This window comes from Varroa destructor, unplaced genomic scaffold (genome assembly GCF_002443255.2).
Source record: "Varroa destructor unplaced genomic scaffold, Vdes_3.0 BEIS01000006.1, whole genome shotgun sequence".
NCBI lineage: Eukaryota > Metazoa > Arthropoda > Arachnida > Mesostigmata > Varroidae > Varroa > Varroa destructor.
The window spans coordinates 29,839,759-29,858,140 of NW_019211459.1; the positions used below are offsets into that span (position 1 = coordinate 29,839,759).

An 18,382-nucleotide genomic window follows, 5' to 3' on the forward strand; every position below is an offset into this window, starting at 1 on the left:
AGTCCTTAAAAAGGAATTTATGCTTAAACACTCTCGTCGACGTCGACGTTTTTGCGTGCATGTTTAACCTAATGGCAGCAAAATCTTTAAGGAGAACAGGATGAGAGCCAATGATGGGAGCTTAAAATTATCGGCGTTTCTGCAGAATATAGGTGTCGTCTAGGATGATAACTTAGGTCTTGTCCTTTTGTCAGTCCTGCTTAGAAATCCATGCAACAAAATACGTAAGCCATTAATATGATAAACGTTTTTATCTATACAAACGGCTTAGTTATTTGCAGTAGCAGTCGCCTATACAAACGACTTACTTACAGAAGCAATCGCTTCCATGTGCAGCAGGTCCTATTCAGATCACAATCTACAATCTCGGAACTGAGTCAGACAATCAATTTTACCAAAAGAATAGAATTTAGGAGAGGCGGTATAGTTGAGACTTCTAACAGGCTATTCTTCTTTGTCTGGTAGCTGACATATGTAAACGATTCGCTGAATTAGGGTTGCTGATTTCACATGACGACTACAGTCTCTGCATACTGATGCAGAAAGGCCTTGATAGATAGTACTTACCCCTCAGTCATTGTCGGCTCCATTACATAACATCTCTGTTATATACTAGTTGCCGGATTCGGGATAATCTAAGAGAATCTCAGTGAGCAAAGAAAGGCCTCGTTTCTCGAAAGGGTGATGCGATTGCACCGAACAACCTGTGATTAGACATGTTGGCCGAAAACCTCCGTCGCCAATGCAATAAATACTCAACTCTACCACTCCAAAAACTCAACAAAACGGGGATCCGAATAGTGGCCATAATGGACGAGGCTTGGAAAGGACCTGAGCGGTCTAACAAACATGTAATGACACGCTATACAGTCCACAGTATGCAAAATGCAAACGTTTTATAAACCTGATGTATATGTATATGTCTCTAGTAGGTCTAGATATGTATTGTGCTCCTTCCTCTTGCTCGCAACTTCAGTCAATGAGTAGTCCGGTTAGGTAACAAGTCGAAGTATGGCACTAATGTGCTGTACAGTACAATCAATAATGAATTCTAAATAATTTTTTTATAAGTTTTAGATTTAGTGTTAGATTGACAGCTTCAAGAACCGTTGTATGGCCGAAATTTTAGTTGGGTCTATGAGGGCGTCATATATATGCTATAGAATCGCATAATAAAATTATTATGCCAATGTTTTATAAATATATGCCTTTAAATGCAATCTGACAAAAGTGAATGGTTTGACTAATTAATTACGACGATTAATACCAACTCATTAACAGAAACATGTACGAGACGGGAATTTCATCGATACGTTAAATATTCGCTGCAGTTAATCAAAAGAAGGGCTGTCTCCAATAGTGAATAACAGGTACTACTACAATACACTAGGATATGAACACTTCTCGCTCACGCTTCGGGTTAACACATACGCCCAAACTGGCTATATTAGACAGTCTGAATAGTCGCTATCATGTTAACCTACAACCTACGGAAAATTCTACGGATACGAGCCAACGTCAATCGGCGAGCATTAGTACTAATTTGAATTTACAGCAGCAGAATATTATACGTTTGCCATATAAATCCGAATTTTATTCGACTCACTTAGTTCCCCCCACTAGTTAACTAATCTCAAAAAGTGTAATTTGTATGAAAATGCATGATTAGTATACAGCCGATTTAAGAATATAATATGATAAGGAAAGGGACACCGTCATTAAGGAGGCGGCAGATCAAAAAAGACGTTTCATCTCACGGCCACTGTCTTTTCACGTCTTGCGCTTCTGTCGCACTACATCACTGCCTCAGTTATGGAATCATTTACTTGGCCACTGGTTTCAGTGAACACTTCTATGTGAGTCGGATGAACAATCTCAGTCACCTAAATCCTCAAGGTTGACTATCACGGATGTTGCAAAAAATCATCGATACCTTCTTGGACAGATTTTTCAGCTTAACAATTCCGCTAAGCACCTTCGCGTATTGACGTTAGGGAAGCTCGTGCTTTACAGAATTGGCGAATCCAGAATTTTTGTCCCAAAAGAGACGTCTCCAAGAGATTTCAGAGTCCAACGGTGCCGACTTGATGTAAATTTGAATACTAGTCGTGGTTAACGCGTCAGCCGAAAATCGTTTTTGAGCATACTATGCCGCTGATGTGACGGCAATTCAACTCCGATAAGGACGGCACATTTTGAACAGATAGAAAGATAAGCCTCGTTAGGGTGTGGTAGTCACGGTGCGCAAGCCTGATCTTATATCGGCACCATTCTGTCAAAAAATAAAACCAGAACTATCTGGACGATAAGCTCTTATCGCTGTAAGAATGGGAAAGAATCGTAACTAGTTGCAAGTAATTTCGGTGCCGAGCGGATTATGGAAATAAGGTTCCGACTCGAAGCGGTCACGTCTAGTGCTCCCACGAAAAGCTGAAACGTTAGTTCTCCCAACAGGTTATTAAGCTTATTTTAAGTTTTCTTAGAAAATTAAAAGCTCCGTACTTGACTGGACGGAAATCCGTGATAGAGCTTAGAAGTACACTTCATAGTGCGATATTTGTTAGCGAACGAAACCTGGGTATGCGTATCAAAAGCTATAAACACTAATAGAGCTTCCAATTAATAAAGATGAACACTAAAGTCAAGCAAGCAGACGAGGGCAAGGTCTCTATAGGCGTCGGCTGCACGGAGTCGTGTCTGCTGTTCACGACATACGGTTGTACTACAAAGTTAGCATCATTGAGTTATATTTCAGCTAAAACTCAGCGATGTATAACGTTCTATGTATAGAGTAGTTGAAGACAGCTCGCCCTCTAATCGAAACTAAACTGAATTACAATGGCAGCGCGGGACGTAAATAGAGGCGGGTTTTGAAATAAATGCATTTTGCTCAGTAAATGTGGTTGTTAGGATCTGGTACAGATGTAACTATTTAAGGAAACATAGTCAGGCGCTGTATAAAACAATGAGCGTGTAAAGTTCGTATGCTCTGCTTTACTTATCGAAGCATTCACATAATTATATGAAAGTTATTCGGCTATTATGATTATATTTCGTTTAACACATACGTATACATTATTGATTACTTGTGACTTAACGGGCGAACTGTTCTTGCTCTGGGTCAATTTCCAGAGTAATTACTTAGGTTAGGCTTACAATATTTACAGTTTTTTTATTTCTTCTTTCGCACCTAAGAACTACAATATTAGAAGATAATACGGATTCTTTCGAACTCATTTTAACGATTGTTGTTTAGAACGGTTTAGGAATTGATGCAAGGTATTTTGTCTTCTGTATTTCAGTGAACGTATATGTAGTCTTCAATGGAAAGCGACGTTACCGTTTGCAGATACATTAACCTGCGAAACTAGACAAAATAGAGCTTTTCAAGCAAGTGTGTTTGGTGCCACGGAGTGTTGTTAAACCTCATACAGTGAGGTCTGTCCAGATCACATAAATGCACTGGATAAAATCTCCGAGCTAAAATTGCGGATAGAGCTACTTCAATGAATTATATGCATTAAAATTTCTTGACCTTGTAGCTAGATTAATGATGAAAACCGCAGGACCATTGGGCGGGAAGTTAATTATTTCACCCAGTGAGATCATTTCACGACAGGGCTCGGAGTGCTGCGACGCTTCCGGCGTAAAAGGGTCCTCGCTGCTTTCGTTCTGCATCCAATCGTAGCTTTCTCTTTCTGAATAATGCAAACGAGAATTTATTGTTGCGTGTTTTGTCAAGCTGCAACTGATTATTTACATTCAGCAATTCTTGACAATTGATTTTTTAAAGATTACATCCTTTGTCGCATACATCATTTTTCGTTTACATATTAACTATCAAATTATTACTAGTACTGTAGTTGTTAATATTACCATTAATCGGTGATTTATTTTTGTTGTCTTTGTTGCTGGTATTCTCGATTAAAATATTGCCATTAAAATTGCTGTTACACATCGTTGAAATATTCGTCGACATGGTTACCATAACCGTCGAGCCTATCGGTATGATAGCTATTTTTTATGAGTGTGACTTCGCGACTTTCCGTGCAAACAGTTGCTCTCTGCATGTATTTTCGCTCGATGCTTTTTAAAGCTGAATTATGAACTTTAACTATAAACTGGTATTCATCACCGGTACATATGAAGTTCGACGATTGATCTCTCAAAAATAGCTTCCATAAAGAGCTAGCTTTCGTTTTATCTTAGTTAACGGTGTATTAATGGTGTCTTGACTGCTTTTCGTCTTGTCTCTGACTAACTGGTGTCGACGTCCGAACCATTTGTCGATGTTCCTTGAGCTGCTGCAACCATCGTCCCTCCTCATCCACTTTCATCGTCACCAGATCCTTTTTAGTTTTGTTGGCTCATTTTGCCAATCTCGGTTTTTGCTAACCACACCTTTCCTGCCTCTTCGTGAGCCATTTCACATATTTGCATCGTTGTTCTGTAAGAGAACAAACATGTAGAGCCTCCAATAAAAATTTTGGACTTGTGCTGACTGCTGTTTGATTCACGCGTAGTTCAACTCTAAACGATTCCGCTGCCCAATCCCAAATCCTTATTAAAAATAATAAGCGGTTATGATGCTTAACATAGCGATGCACTTTCGAAAGTTAGTGTTGTCGAGATTGTCGTAATCGTACCCCAATGTCTTACTTTTTTAGGAGATACCGTATTCGCGGACTGATACGGCTCTTACGAAGTATCTCTCCCGAAGTAGTACACTTCCGTATACTGCGAAGTGTTGAGTTCTGTTTTATTCAGGTGCGGTTCGGTCTTTTTTTTCCAAATATTGCAAGGATTTTCGTTATCCATAGATTTCCTGCCAATATTATAAATACTTGAGCGTAAGCACACACTAACTTTGGGACATTGTCATATGCTCAGTTATCAGTGTATTCAGAATTTTTATAAGGCCGAAACTGATATTCTATTGCTGTCCCTAGTCGTAGTTGAATTTCAATTCCAACCTTCACAGACTGATCTAACTATTGCGTTATTTGCAAAATGGGCCGACTGAACCTGAAAACTATCACGACACTGCCGCAAGACAAAAAAACGCGTGACTTTCAAGTAAGCAGTGATCTAGTTTCTGCAGTCTTCACACCACATAAGTTATTCCAATCGCGTCAAATGATGATGACATCTACTCGACGACGGTTCCCGACTAATGCCCCATGTGCGAATCGCTATCATTAATCTGACGCAGTACTGTTCCTAGTCCAACAGTACTCACATCACTATGCAATTTTTTTTAGCTTGCCTACCTCAAACGTCGTGAAAACCAACTAGAGAATAACTATTTTTAGTTTTTGAAAGCTTCTTCGCATTGGTTGTACAAATCAGCTAACATTCTTTACTACTGACTTAATTGGCTTGTAATTGTTGCATATCTTTTTACAAATTGTTGAAAGAAATTTGTCGATTCAACAGCTATTTTCACTTCTTTAGATGCTCGAACACGGCTTGTTTGATCGTTACGGAAAGTGAAAACCTAACAACCAGATGATTTTCATGAAAAAATTACAGCAAACTGTCAGTCGATCGTTACCTATTGTTCTCAGCATTTTTTTCTAAACTCGTCGCCTGATCGCCGTATGGACCTCATGCCATAATCAGATAGAGAATTGAAAATGTTATACCTTCGTCAACTCGTTCTTGCAAATACGCTCTCATTTTTTGGACAGTGAAGGCGTTACAAGGCCCATCCTTGACATATTTCGAGCAAATGATCCTTCCGGCGTAATACCCGCGGCTTTTTGATAGGCCGAAAATTCAAAGTGAGATCGAATGGGAAGTGCAATGCGTCTCTGGTTGTATATAGCCTCTCTTTTTGTATATAGCCTATTAATGGCATCGGAATATTGATTCGAAGGATCTTTATAATCAACTTTCGCTTAACAGTTGATATGATTAGAATGAAACAAAATGACTATGATAGCTTTTCAATGGCAAATTTGGTCAGCCGCTTGTATTCTACCCTGTTCGTAGGCCTCGCGAACACATTTCGGTAGCAAAACAAGTTAGCAGTAATTTCCACTGGAGCCATTATTAATGGTTGATTGGTGTGAAATGACTGCGGTTCTAAGCTTATATCGGCACTTTGCACTTGTTGGTGCCCTTACTGTTCATCTAGTCCTCCTCCAGCACGACTGTGTTCTGCGCCACATTTTTCTTTAATATCAAGAAAATTATTGGTTCTAAAACTGTACCGAACACTACTTTGTGTCCCTCACTCACTTGACACAGTGCATCGTAAGGCTTGAAATATTTGACCCTATTTGCCTGCACGCTTCAGACCCACGGTTCGTAGAGGAAAATCAGTATTTTCTTTCCACACTAGTACGAGCTTCAGATCCTTGATGGAAACATGCCGACAATCTTCGGGTGTGCATTGCCTTCGAGTATTAACGGTTCGCTCTCTCTGTAGATAGTCGCTTTCTCATCCTTAACAAACAGATCCTTGCTGAAGAGCTTGTATTGTTCCGTCCTCTAACGCTTGACGATACTTTAGGCAATACTATAAACACGTCCTGTTTATGCGTTAGCTCAATTGTTTGTATATAAACTGAGCTCTCTAAATGAAGAAGCGTTACAAATACGAACTTCCCTTACTTCTGTAGGCTTTAACACTAGTCAGTAGCAGTTCGAGAAGTTACGGTAACTTAAGCCGTCGTGTCTACTTTAGCGAGCGACCATAGGTCAACTCCTAAACGACACACGAAGACCTATGGCTTTACGCGTCTGCACAGCAAATCATAGGTCTGCGATAGTCGCCGTTGGAGTCCTGGCCCGGCGGGTACGCAATAATCCTCATACATTGGAGCCGTTCATAGCAAAATGAGGATGCCTGACTAACCCAGGCAGAATAAATGTTGAGAAAATAGCAGCAGAGACGGTGTGAGATACGGGAAGTCTCTGACAGATACTGAACCACGTAAATTTTTCTAAATATTAGGATATGTCGTTAAAAAGAAAACTCGTAGGCTAATTTGCGCTTTAGTTCAACTTCTATTTAATTACAGCCGGTTAAGAAATACTTTTGCAGAACTGAAAAAGCCGACCCACTTCTATGCAAAATGTATGCAGAGCGCGTAAGTCGATGCGTAAGTTGGCGAATAGAGGCTGGCTCGAGAATGACTGCATGCTTTCTGCTCGTGCACAGGCTTGGCCATGCTGCCTATTAGCCCGGATACGTTAGAAACCCAAATGTATCGGTTTTAGGCATCCGAGACAGAAAGTGCTCCTCCGTTTTAAATAGAAGGAATACGTATGTGAACCACTAACGCTCTTATTCTACCAAGGTCATCGCTTTTTCAATGCAATATAGAGCAAAATATCAGTGTACGTTCGCACTAAAAGTTGATCTTTCAGTTCTACTTTTTGTGACTATTTATCTTTCTTATCACAATTGACGGTCAATTTTACAGCGATAGCTTTCTTTTGTAATGCATAGTCGTCAAACGATTCGTTTTGCTCCTCAAAACAACTTAGGAGCTCATTATGTAAGGCTTTCATGCGCTGCGTAAAAATACCACTGCGAATTTTTTTGTCCTGCCGTCGTATGTTTTGTGCTTTGAGTCATAGCTAAAATGGCACAACCGCTCTGAGCCTACGAACTTGATCAACAAAATGCCTTGCAGTTGCTGTTCCGTTTACTGAGCAATATCTTTCGTTAGTGCAGGCCTCCAAATACACTCTTTTCCCAAGAGAATATTCTTTCGACTTCGCCCACACGTTCACCACTAGTCTACTAGCTGTTGAACATTTGAGCTCCAATAACTGTGCGCGGCTTGTGGCCCTCTGCTTCTGAAGCGTCCGAAGTGCTCCTCAGAAAAAAGTTTATATGCCGGTCAGGTTTTGCTTCAACTTGAATGCCATTGGCCATTGCTTTCCTTAAGCGCTACCAATTTTAATTTTGCACATATTCCATTATTGATCCTACGCCCCAATTCCTTTGGAAATTTTGTAGCGAAAGGTTAGATCTTAAAATGGAGGATTCAAGCTTGGCCTTCTTTTTCACTTGATAAGACTCCGTAATTAGACAATGGCTACTGCGGCACGCGGCTAGCCATTTATATCATTTTTCAATACAGAAGATCACAACCTGTACTTCGGCGTATTACGGCAGTTCTCTCTCTATAAGCTGTTAAAAATAGGTGTTTGGATTTAGCTTGCGCACCCTTAAGTATTTAACTTTTAACTGAGCGCGTGAAAACAATGATACGGTGGTACAGTTCTGGGGATATTCTTTCCTATCAGTTACTCACCTGAGCTAACGCTTTGCGGTATTGGTCATTGCGCGTTATCATACCGAATTTCGTGATCCATTATTTCTTTAAGCAAATTGTTGTTTCATAATGTACGCTACCAATTAATATACTTAATGGATGGAAGTAATTAGGGACTTACGTTGAAAAAATACTTATATTGCGTATTCCTGCCGCAAGTCCAGCAATTCGATGTGGTCTCGCATTATCATCAAGTAGCCATACTGTACTATAAAGTATTGTTGTACCACTTACTTAGAAATCGCTTCTGAATATCAAGAAAAATTGAATCTTTAGTTTTGGCTAATATAAAGTGTTTTGTATATATGGTGTTCACTATAATGATCGCCTTGAACCTAAACATACCTGTTTCTCACACTAAACTCGATGCTTCACATTCTAGGAGTTCAAGAATATTCGTCTTCACACATCAGTCCAAAATGAATCACGTTACGGTTACTATTCCACAGAAGGTATTTTCGTAATATCCTTATGTAGCGCATTTCAAAAAATATTTGCTTTAGTCCACAGATACTGTAAAATGTAAGGTTAGTTAGATCTGTTTGGGTTATTGGACTTGAAATAAAATCTATCGCTGATACTCCAAAGTATCAAGATTGCCTTGTGTTAATCTTTAAAAATATAATTGTACATAAGGTAAGTGCGTTGTTTGGAATTTCACAGTCTAAGAAAAAAAAAATCCATCATTTGGCGTTGGCTTCACATACCAATTGAGTTTGCTGCCACACAAAACTCTGCAATTTTTTCAGTGTAGAAGAAAGGATTACGTTGGTTCGAAAATCAAGGACTTAGACTACTTCCTGCTCAAGATCACGCTAGGAATACAAGTATGAGAATTCTCAGAAACATGATTGATTGTAAAGATTCGTGTGCCTCGGGGAGCCTCTAAAAGCCACGCATAAAAACATATGCAATTACATTTCGTACGTAAGTAAACAGAGGATCTGGGCTTTTATATATGAATATATGAAATTTTAGTATACATGCCTAATCGAAGAGTACCACCGTTGAGAAAGAATCTAGCGATATCTTAATGGACCGCAGTTTGAACGCGCCTTTCGTATGCTAAAAGGGTTAAGAAATGCACGCGTAATAATGTAGAGCTTGAAAGACGGCCCCTTTATGGGTATAGATGAAAGCTAAATGTCATCAAACAAACCAAGGAAAATAAGCTCGCAGTTCAATTTATTTGGGGTCATCATAGTTCGTTAATAGGTCGAATGAGAGACTCGACTATGCGAATGACTACTAAATAAAGAAAAGAAAGCAGGACTGATTTTCGGATTATGACGTTGAAGATCGTGGTGGTCAACCGTCGTTCCAATTGAAAAAGTGAACACGCTTACATACAGAGTGAAGCCTACCTTTTTTGTAATACTTGTTCAGATTCAATAACTCAAAGGCTAATAGTAGTAATAAGTTAAATAATGTAGTCTTTCAATTTACAACCCTTCATGAAAACCATTTGAATTGCGAAAAGATATCGTGGCTGAGCATGCCGCTTTCTATGCAAAAGGAACTTTTGCGTACTTATTTAGCATCATATAAACAATAATTTTTTTTGCTAGTCTTTTTCGAGTGCGCGGTAACGATGTCGGGTAATATATGTTTTAATTGACGTGTCAAAATTTTAAGTTTTGGTTGAAGAACGCATTAATATTCAGTAAATAGACTTAAACTGACTATTCAACGATACAGAAGACTTTTTTTCTATATTCTTTTTCAACGAAACCAATGGTTGCCACATAGTCGTATATTTCTGGAATCATATATTAAATATTATATAGCGTTAATATAAATATTCAGGTATCTGGTTTAAAACTAAAGCATGGCCTTTATGTATGTTGGCGACTTCTCTTATATGTTTTTTTTTTTCTTAATACAGGCTGTCTAACAGAAAATATTCATTCATCATCACCATCAATAAAAATGAAAACTATTCCCTTTACAAAAAGAGTTAAAAACACTAAACTATAACCTATCAACTATTGCCAATCTTACACACAGTAATTATTATCATCGTACTCAGCGTCCCGAAGACAACTTGACTGATGTTGCCGCTTATATGGGGCTTGTAATTATGTATTAATGTAAATGGGTGATATGAAATAATGTTGAGAACATTTATCCTTGCCAGTACCAATTCAAGTCATTTTCTAGGCTTTGTCGATGACGGATTTGATCAATCATCCATTGTAGTTCTAATAATATTGTTAGCAAACGCAAACTGAAAGATACATTGAGTTTGCGAAATAGCAGGTCATTGGTATAGGTTCTACTCTGTTTTATTTTTGGTCAGATTTATTTACTGTAAAGCTATTTGCGTGCGAATGATCTACAGTATTAGCACTGCCAATCCTCAGACGACTTAGCGGCCAGTCTTGGGTGGAGAGTGCGCGAACATTGCTCTCCCCTTAGCCCTTTCGCCTCTATTTCGGACGTGCACGCGTATCCATTACAGCTAGCCACGTTGTACCTAATAATTATTTTATTAACCGATTAAAGCGTGCTAGCTGTAAAACAATCTCTACCTAGGAGCAGAAGCTGGAGTTGACTATCACGATGTATTCGTTTGCTACGCGGCTTAATTTACATATTTCTGATGAGATTTCAAAGAAACGCGCGTTGCTGCACAGATCAATTTGAGTCAAAGGTTCATATGAACGTTTTGTTGTTATATTCTGTGTAAGCGAATGCGTAGCATAACTTTGATGTTAAATATTAAGGTAACAGCATATTAAAGACTACTACTAATAAAAACCTATAACAACTACTGGATGTCTAAAGCTAAAAGAAAATCCTCAATAACAAATCTACTTCTCTGATGAGATATATGAATGAGTGGTCTGCTGGCCAAGTGGCCAGCGCAGCTTTTTGAAAACGGGATCAAGTAGAATCGAATCGCTAAAACAATGTCCCGTGGTGAAGACTGTGATATTAAGTAATGACTTCAACACTCATGCTTCATGAACTCAACACTATAGAAGTTTATCTGATTGGTAACACATATCATGCAAACGTTGGTTTACTCCGAAAACATACGACTATTGTACGCACTACAACTCGGATTTGCGAAGTACTAGGAAAAATCCCCTCAAATTGCACAGTTTTAATCGGTACCTCATAACATATATTTAAATTTAATGTCATTACTATTAGGTCTTTCTGAACAGACTTGCGGGTACTTACACATTAATAATTGTTGAACTGAATAAGTGCAAATGAAGAATAATTCGTTGGATTTAGTATACGGAAAACCACTTGATAACCTACGGTGAAATTAATATTGTACAAGTTACTCGGTAGCTGGATTCTTAGTAGACACATATTAGTTAGCTATATTTGCGTCTCTGTCTATTTTTTAAATTTTGAACTTGATTGTTGAAATCTTCGAGCCAAGAATCCTTATGCATACCACCCATTGTTGCCCTATAGTTTAAATTCGGCAGAAATCTTTTGATTTTAAGTCCTGAGAGTACATCTGTGGTACCTCGTACTTCCTCCAAAAGCGTTCTTTACTGCAGGCCGATTGAGCATATATCAACAGTATAACGACATCAGATTTACATAGTGTCGTACATGTAAAGTGCTCCAAAAGCTTATGGCCTATTTTAACTTCCTAAAATGGAAAAAAAGCGAGTTTCTGTGCGGGTTTTTGTTCTCATGTTAGCCCAGCCCAGGAGGTTAAATCTGCGCTACACTTAGAAAATGATGTCAGCTAAATTTGCCAACCAACCAGAGTCCATCTGACCTTCATGCTTTTGTACTGCGTTGCATTGTCGAACTGACAAGTCTAGCGTATAGTCAGAAGCATAAGATTATGTTGAGTAAATTTGAAGTGTCTAATTGCAAAAAGGATCTGCATGAATAAACCCCAAATAAACAGCACGGATCGGGCTCAAATTCACGGATGTAAATAATACTGGTTCTACATTTAGTACGGCTGTCGTCGTCACATTTTCCTTTTCTGATGTGCTGCCCTTTCGCCTGTGGTTGCTGTGCGTTAGAATGCAACGTGAGAGCCGACACGCGGATCGGAACAAAAACGCAATCATTGTTCAAATTACACTTGTTTTTGCCCGTATTCGTAAAAAGTGTGTGCTCGTTTTAAGAGTCATTTTAAAGTATCCTTCAGTTAATCTGTATTGGGCTGTGAAGCACACATGTAAAATCAATTTTTTTTAGTTTGCAGGTTACACACTCAACACGACATTATTATCTTTTGTGTGTTTGTTCATGATTGGAGCAAGAAACGCTTATATTGGACCCAATTTTCTAGTCTTTGGGCACACAGTCTTTGGGTAATCTAGGTTCTGGGCACAGGCACACGTTTCGTTTAGGAACCAGTTGTCCAAATCATGCCTTATGGTTTAAGTAAAACACGCAAAACTTTGTATAGCACCGATTTTTCTTCCCATTGCATCCACTGTACTAACCGCCGCCTGGACCGAAAAAAGTGTTCTACCTAAACGTTCGTTTCGCCACGAAATTTAAGTGCTCGATGTTATTCACTTCCACTAATTACTAATCGAAACTGATATTATTCTATTCCGTGAAACCTGGTTCCATTGAACCGCAGGCGGTAATTATATACAAATGGCTACTAGTATGTGTTCGGCATTTTGCAATTTGGGTAAAAACATACATACGGTTCTACTAACCTGGGCCATTTCTGGCGAACATAGTGCAATAGACTTAATATTAATCAAAATAAGTTAGGCCCTATTTGCGGTGATGTGCCTCGAGAAACCGGCGTGCCCACTCTGACTCTGTTTAGAATATGTATGCTGCAATGTATTCATTTTTGAAGTGGAACTGACACCGCGAATTTATTGTCAACAAAGAGTATGCACAATGACAAACAAAGAAGTATTTCTAACCACATGACAAGTACATAAAAATATAACTTAAACTTAAATAAAACTTAAACCACGTTGAAGAAATACATTTTGTAGAAAGCGATTCAGTTGTGTAGTACGATAGTAAATGATTACCCCTATCAACCGCGAATTTCAAAAATTACCGCATCAAGATTATTAGTTAATATTAGGGGAGCGTGCGTTTATGAGATTTGATACCTTAGTTAGTGTGCTCTAATTATGTTGAGTCTCAGTATCTTGGGTTCATCTATAATGACGCAAATGTCCGCCCTCAGGCGACTGTTAATTATTTGGTTGATCTTGATTTTCAACTACTATTGGAGATGCGTACCTTGTCAGTGGATTTCGCTATTTCGATCGTAGGGGTCATTTTCATGCATGTTAATTAGAGTAAGCCTGGAGAATTTAATGTTCATTTTAACAAAGCAGCCTTTTGCTACTTGTTCTCTGTAAGCTCAGTATGAAGCTCAGTATGAAGTTTTATGGCTGAATTATCTAAGCTTAGTTTGTTGAAAAGTACCATTTTTTATGTTAACGTCTCTTTAAACAATACCTCTCTCAAGTACCTTTATCTGAACAAATCATACCTGTATTCTTTCGTTTTCTACGCATCTCGCCGTTCGTTATTCGACTTATCCTGGATCTCTATCAGATCTTCAAATAATTTTGTTTTTCTAGAAATTCACTAACAATTTAGGACTGTCTTTAACGGTTTACTAAAGACAAAAAGCTATTGGTAGAAGACGAGCAAATAAGCCGCGATTTTATTTTATGGTTTGGTATTTTATGGCTGAAGAACTTTTGAACTCATAATTTAACCAAATACTTCCGAGCATTCCATAAGGAGCCCTCCACCGTCTAAGCCCATATTCTATACTTTTATCGGCATCAACAACATGTACATTAATTAGGGCTAATCTTTATGCCATATCAACAGTTTCTGTGACATCAGTGATTCCGTAATTTTAATTTGCTTAATTGACTGTAAACTAGTGTCACACTACTGTAAACAGGAGAACTTATTTGTAAAACATATAGACTTATAAAATATATCATAAGGTAATCCTTTTTAACATCCTGGGCGATTAAATTAAATGCAAATTAATCATGGGAGTTACTACTAAATTTCATATAACGAACTGGACATTTTTCAGCGACTGCGTTTGAGAGAACACATGTACAATAAGTTTGGGAAGTGGTTGTATTTTCCAGACTAAAATATTAACTCCACTCATCGACCTATTTATATTTAACTCCATTATATTCACAAAATCCAAAACCAATATAACCACATTGTAGATAAAGTGCGATTGTGATAAGGTAGTAGGTTTTTCCGGTCTTAGAATCCTCCAGCCGCACTGCTCCTTCCGGAACTGAAAAATCAAATAGACTTGCCAAACGATTTTCTTCTCTATATTGGTAACCTTCTTCTCCCTCTTTATCCTTTTTTACAGCAGCAATAAACGCTCAAATTATTCAAATCTGCAAGGTGTTTTCTCTGAAATCGCCATTTTTAATTTATTTAAGTAATTATACTCCTGGGAAACTGTCGCAAGAAATTCTTTTCCTACCCGAGTATCTTAAATGAATAGCCATATACTGATAGTATTGTACCTGGATTATTTCTGCAAAATATGGGAAGGGATTTGAGACCAATGTTTCAAACTACAGCCCTGCATTCTAATGTTTTATAGCTTTCTCTACAAAACATTTTTAATGACTCAATGTGAAATTTTATTTAAGAAATTTTAAGATTATTTAGCACAACATAACACGCCGCTTCAGGTACAAAATACTGCTAGAGATGTGTCAGGATTGAGTTCTTGTATACACAAATGCACGTACAGCTTCCCACTACAATTATTTTGATCAGCATACAAGAAAAAATGAAATATCTAAGTATTCATGACACCAGCCTAAAACCGCTACTCTTTATCGAAGCGCTTATACCAGATTAAGGTCGGCAATGGTATAGGCAAATCTTATTCTAATACCTTAGTAAAACTGTATTTTTAGATGTTTTATTATAGATCCCGATATTTGTCCGTTCTTGCAAATTAATTACTTCATTAAAGCTATGGTACTTTTTATCCTAGGCAATTTACCTAAAAAAAAACCGTATCAAAAAGTGATCTTGAGTATTTGAAAAAAACTTCCATAGTGTTGTAAGCATGAAACAGTGCTTGCCACCTACCGCCGCGTTCTTGCAGCGCCAAAATGTATGTGCACTTGAGCAAGTCTAAACAGCAAATCCCGTAAGTAACGTTTTTAATATTAGCCTAAATTTCTGCGAACCCGGAGTTCCATTCAGCTCAAGGCGATGGCTCGATCCTTATGCAGCATAAAGAATTTCTAGATGGATGTACGAGAACTGTATCTTTGTCAAGCTTAAACACAGTACTCTAGGTATTGGTGACGAATACATACTTTTACCATTTTAGGCTTCCCCTTGGTAATAAAGGTGTATTCGAATCTCAAATCTACTTGAACATTCTTTCAAACAGATTACTTCCGCTCGCGATGTAGTTTTTTTTTGAAGTGCGCTGCAGAGTGCTCTTCGATAAGCCCAAGTTGTTCATCACAAACTCTCATTGAAGTTATTGGATCAGTATGTACACTGCTCCGTGCTGTGACATTGAGTTGTTAGTCCAATTTGTGGTCTTCTTCTTTAACTGGTTGTGGGTTACTGTTGTTTACAAGAACCAAGCAGCACATCAGGATTTTGCTACGGTAGCAATGTCTGATCACCCTACCCATTAAGTACCTATTAACATCACATTTTCCTGTCTTTAATCTTAGGTCAATACTTGTTTTAACTACATCGAGTCTGTGGTAATCCGCTTTCCTTTAACTTTGGGCTCGTGGAGGCTCTTCTGCGTTGCTTTTGTCCATCACCTATTCGCATATTGAGGGGCAGCTTTTTTCATCTTGAAGCTTCAAACTTAACATAGTATAGACTTTAAGTAGCATCTAGTTTTCTTGTACTTTTCGAAGAATGTCCAGTATTTGTGTGTCAGCCATGTCGTCGCGTTAATTAGGGTTGCACGAGTTGCTTTGTACTAAGTCCGTGGCCAGGAAAGACTTGGATCAGCTGGTAGGTCACTTTTCAAACTCTTTCCCGTAACAATGATGGCCGAGATGAACCTCTTAGTCCAAGTAGCGACTCCTATTATAAATTTCCACTTTGGCTGCCTCTTTTCAAAAGTATCCTCCTTAGACTCCTTTCGGGTAGAAGTTCCATCTTTATACATTCCTTTTCGTTCCTTAAGCATGTCTTATAGTATCATACTTACGGCCAATCAAAAAGAATCAAGGTGATTTAAAACGCGACAAAACTATGGAATCCGCCAGTGAGGCAAGAAGCTTCCTTCCCTGACTCTCGGTATCAGCTTGCCGATGCTCTTTCAAAAACCACTTTCACCGTTTGCTTTACGCGTTAATGATTAACCTTCTCGGGTACTGCACCACCTAGTTTGTGTACGTGCCCTTCCAGGTTTACATTAAGATTCCCCAATTCTTTCTTCTATTAATAATTAGTATGGCTTTTGTTTTCTTTAGGTACTAGTTCAGACTGGTGTCTTTTCATCCATTCTGGCAGATTGCCTAAGGATTTTTACTTTTTCTTTTTCAGTCCGATCTTTGTCCTTGCTACGAATGGCAAATCGTCTGCATAGGCTGCTGCGCCTACCCCTTCACCACAGCTAGTCTGAGGACTCTGCGGTAGATGAGATTCCTTAGAATTGATCCCAGGATGAAGTCTCGTGATACCCTGTTTCTTCATATTCAGTGTTAACTTCTGATTTGGGTCAGGTTATCCGCTACTCCGGTGCGGCAAATATTTGGGGTCGTTTCTTCATCTCTAGCGCGGTCACACATCCATTTCATCTCGTTGGGTCAAAAGCACTGCTGGCGTCGAGAAAAGACGCCGAACAGACTTCTGGTCTTTGGGGTCTTCTCTAGCCTCCTTGGGTATGGTCTAAGATCTGTTCTAGGGCCGCGAAAACTGGTTATCTTTTCTTAAATTTTAAATAGTTTTCTTGCAAAGGCACCTCTTTCCCCATTTCGCTCGTCAACCACGATACGAAACGGCTTCCACATGCCTTAGCCGTTATGCTAAAGCAGCAGAATGAACTTGCCATTTAACCAACTTACCATGCTTTGCAATGAGTAGCAGTCTACCTTCCGTCCAATCTTTAGGGAAGGGACCTCTTCGTAACTTAGTTAGCGAGCCTTCTAAGTGATAGATTAACAAGTGCTCGACAGCCTCCAGTGGTATCCCATCCTGCTTCGTTGTTTTTCCTACCGCTATCGTTCCTATAACGTCGTCGTAGTTTATCACATTACTATACTTGATCCCAATCGTTTCCCGTTCTCTTCTTCATTCATGCTTCGAAAATACTGTTTGGATTGCTCTGATTTGGGAGATTGTTCTACCTATTTCGCTTTGCACTATTTTGTAGCTTTTTTCCATAGGTTGCTTTCAATTTTTGGAAGAACTGTTATGTTCTTCACTACACAGTTTGTTCTGACTCCTTCGAGTTCACGAGGTTGCCCTCTTTCAAGCCTTGGTACAAGCCTCTCTAGTTCTGTCACAGGCTTCCTTGGCTTCTACGACGTTTGTCCACCAACATTTAGGTTTATGTGTATTGACCATGGGATAAGTTACAGTCTTTGGGGGTCTTTCAAGTGGTCGCCAATATGCCTATCGTATACACGTATTCAGGAACGTTTCAGACCATACGGTATCCCCTGTAGATCTCTTATTCAGTTTCTTGCCGTTCTAGTTGGGCCTTGCCTAAAATTTCTATTCGGTGGGAACTTATTAGGTCGTAGTTCTTCCAGGTTAATCTTACAGGTTCGGTTTGTGCTCCTTGACGCTTTCCAGCTCTTCTGTGACACGCCCTCCTATAGCTTCTTATATTCGTTGGCTCGTATGGGTTGTTAGATCTATGTAGGCCTCCCATGCCCTTCTATAGGTGGTTATTTTACGTCGATCACTGCTTAACTGCAGGTCCGGCACAGATCTTGGAAATACGTAAAAGTTATACGTACGCATACGCTAGTTTTTCCAGTTCCCTTGCCGGCAACCTTTATTGTTAATATGAATAGCCATATCTTCATCGTCATTAATCGGCCAACCTGTCATTGTTACTCGGGCTTTGTTTGGCTAAGAGGCTAGGCTTCTACAGAAGCTTCTATTACGCTATA

General features: G+C 38.9%; 1 long non-coding RNA gene across 2 annotated transcripts in view; it reads left to right on the forward strand.

The window, feature by feature from the left end:
- Positions 1-18,382, forward strand: part of LOC147755101 (uncharacterized) — a 62,544-nt gene that overhangs the window by 7,280 nt on the left and 36,882 nt on the right. The window contains exons 2-3 of one of the 2 annotated variants that reach the window (XR_015330440.1): positions 8,677-8,746; positions 9,044-9,339. The exons of the other annotated variant lie outside the window; for it this stretch is intronic. This is a non-coding gene — a long non-coding RNA (uncharacterized LOC147755101). Of the gene's footprint in view, positions 1-8,676; positions 8,747-9,043; positions 9,340-18,382 lie in introns of those variants that run through there. 2 annotated transcript variants of the gene reach the window in all.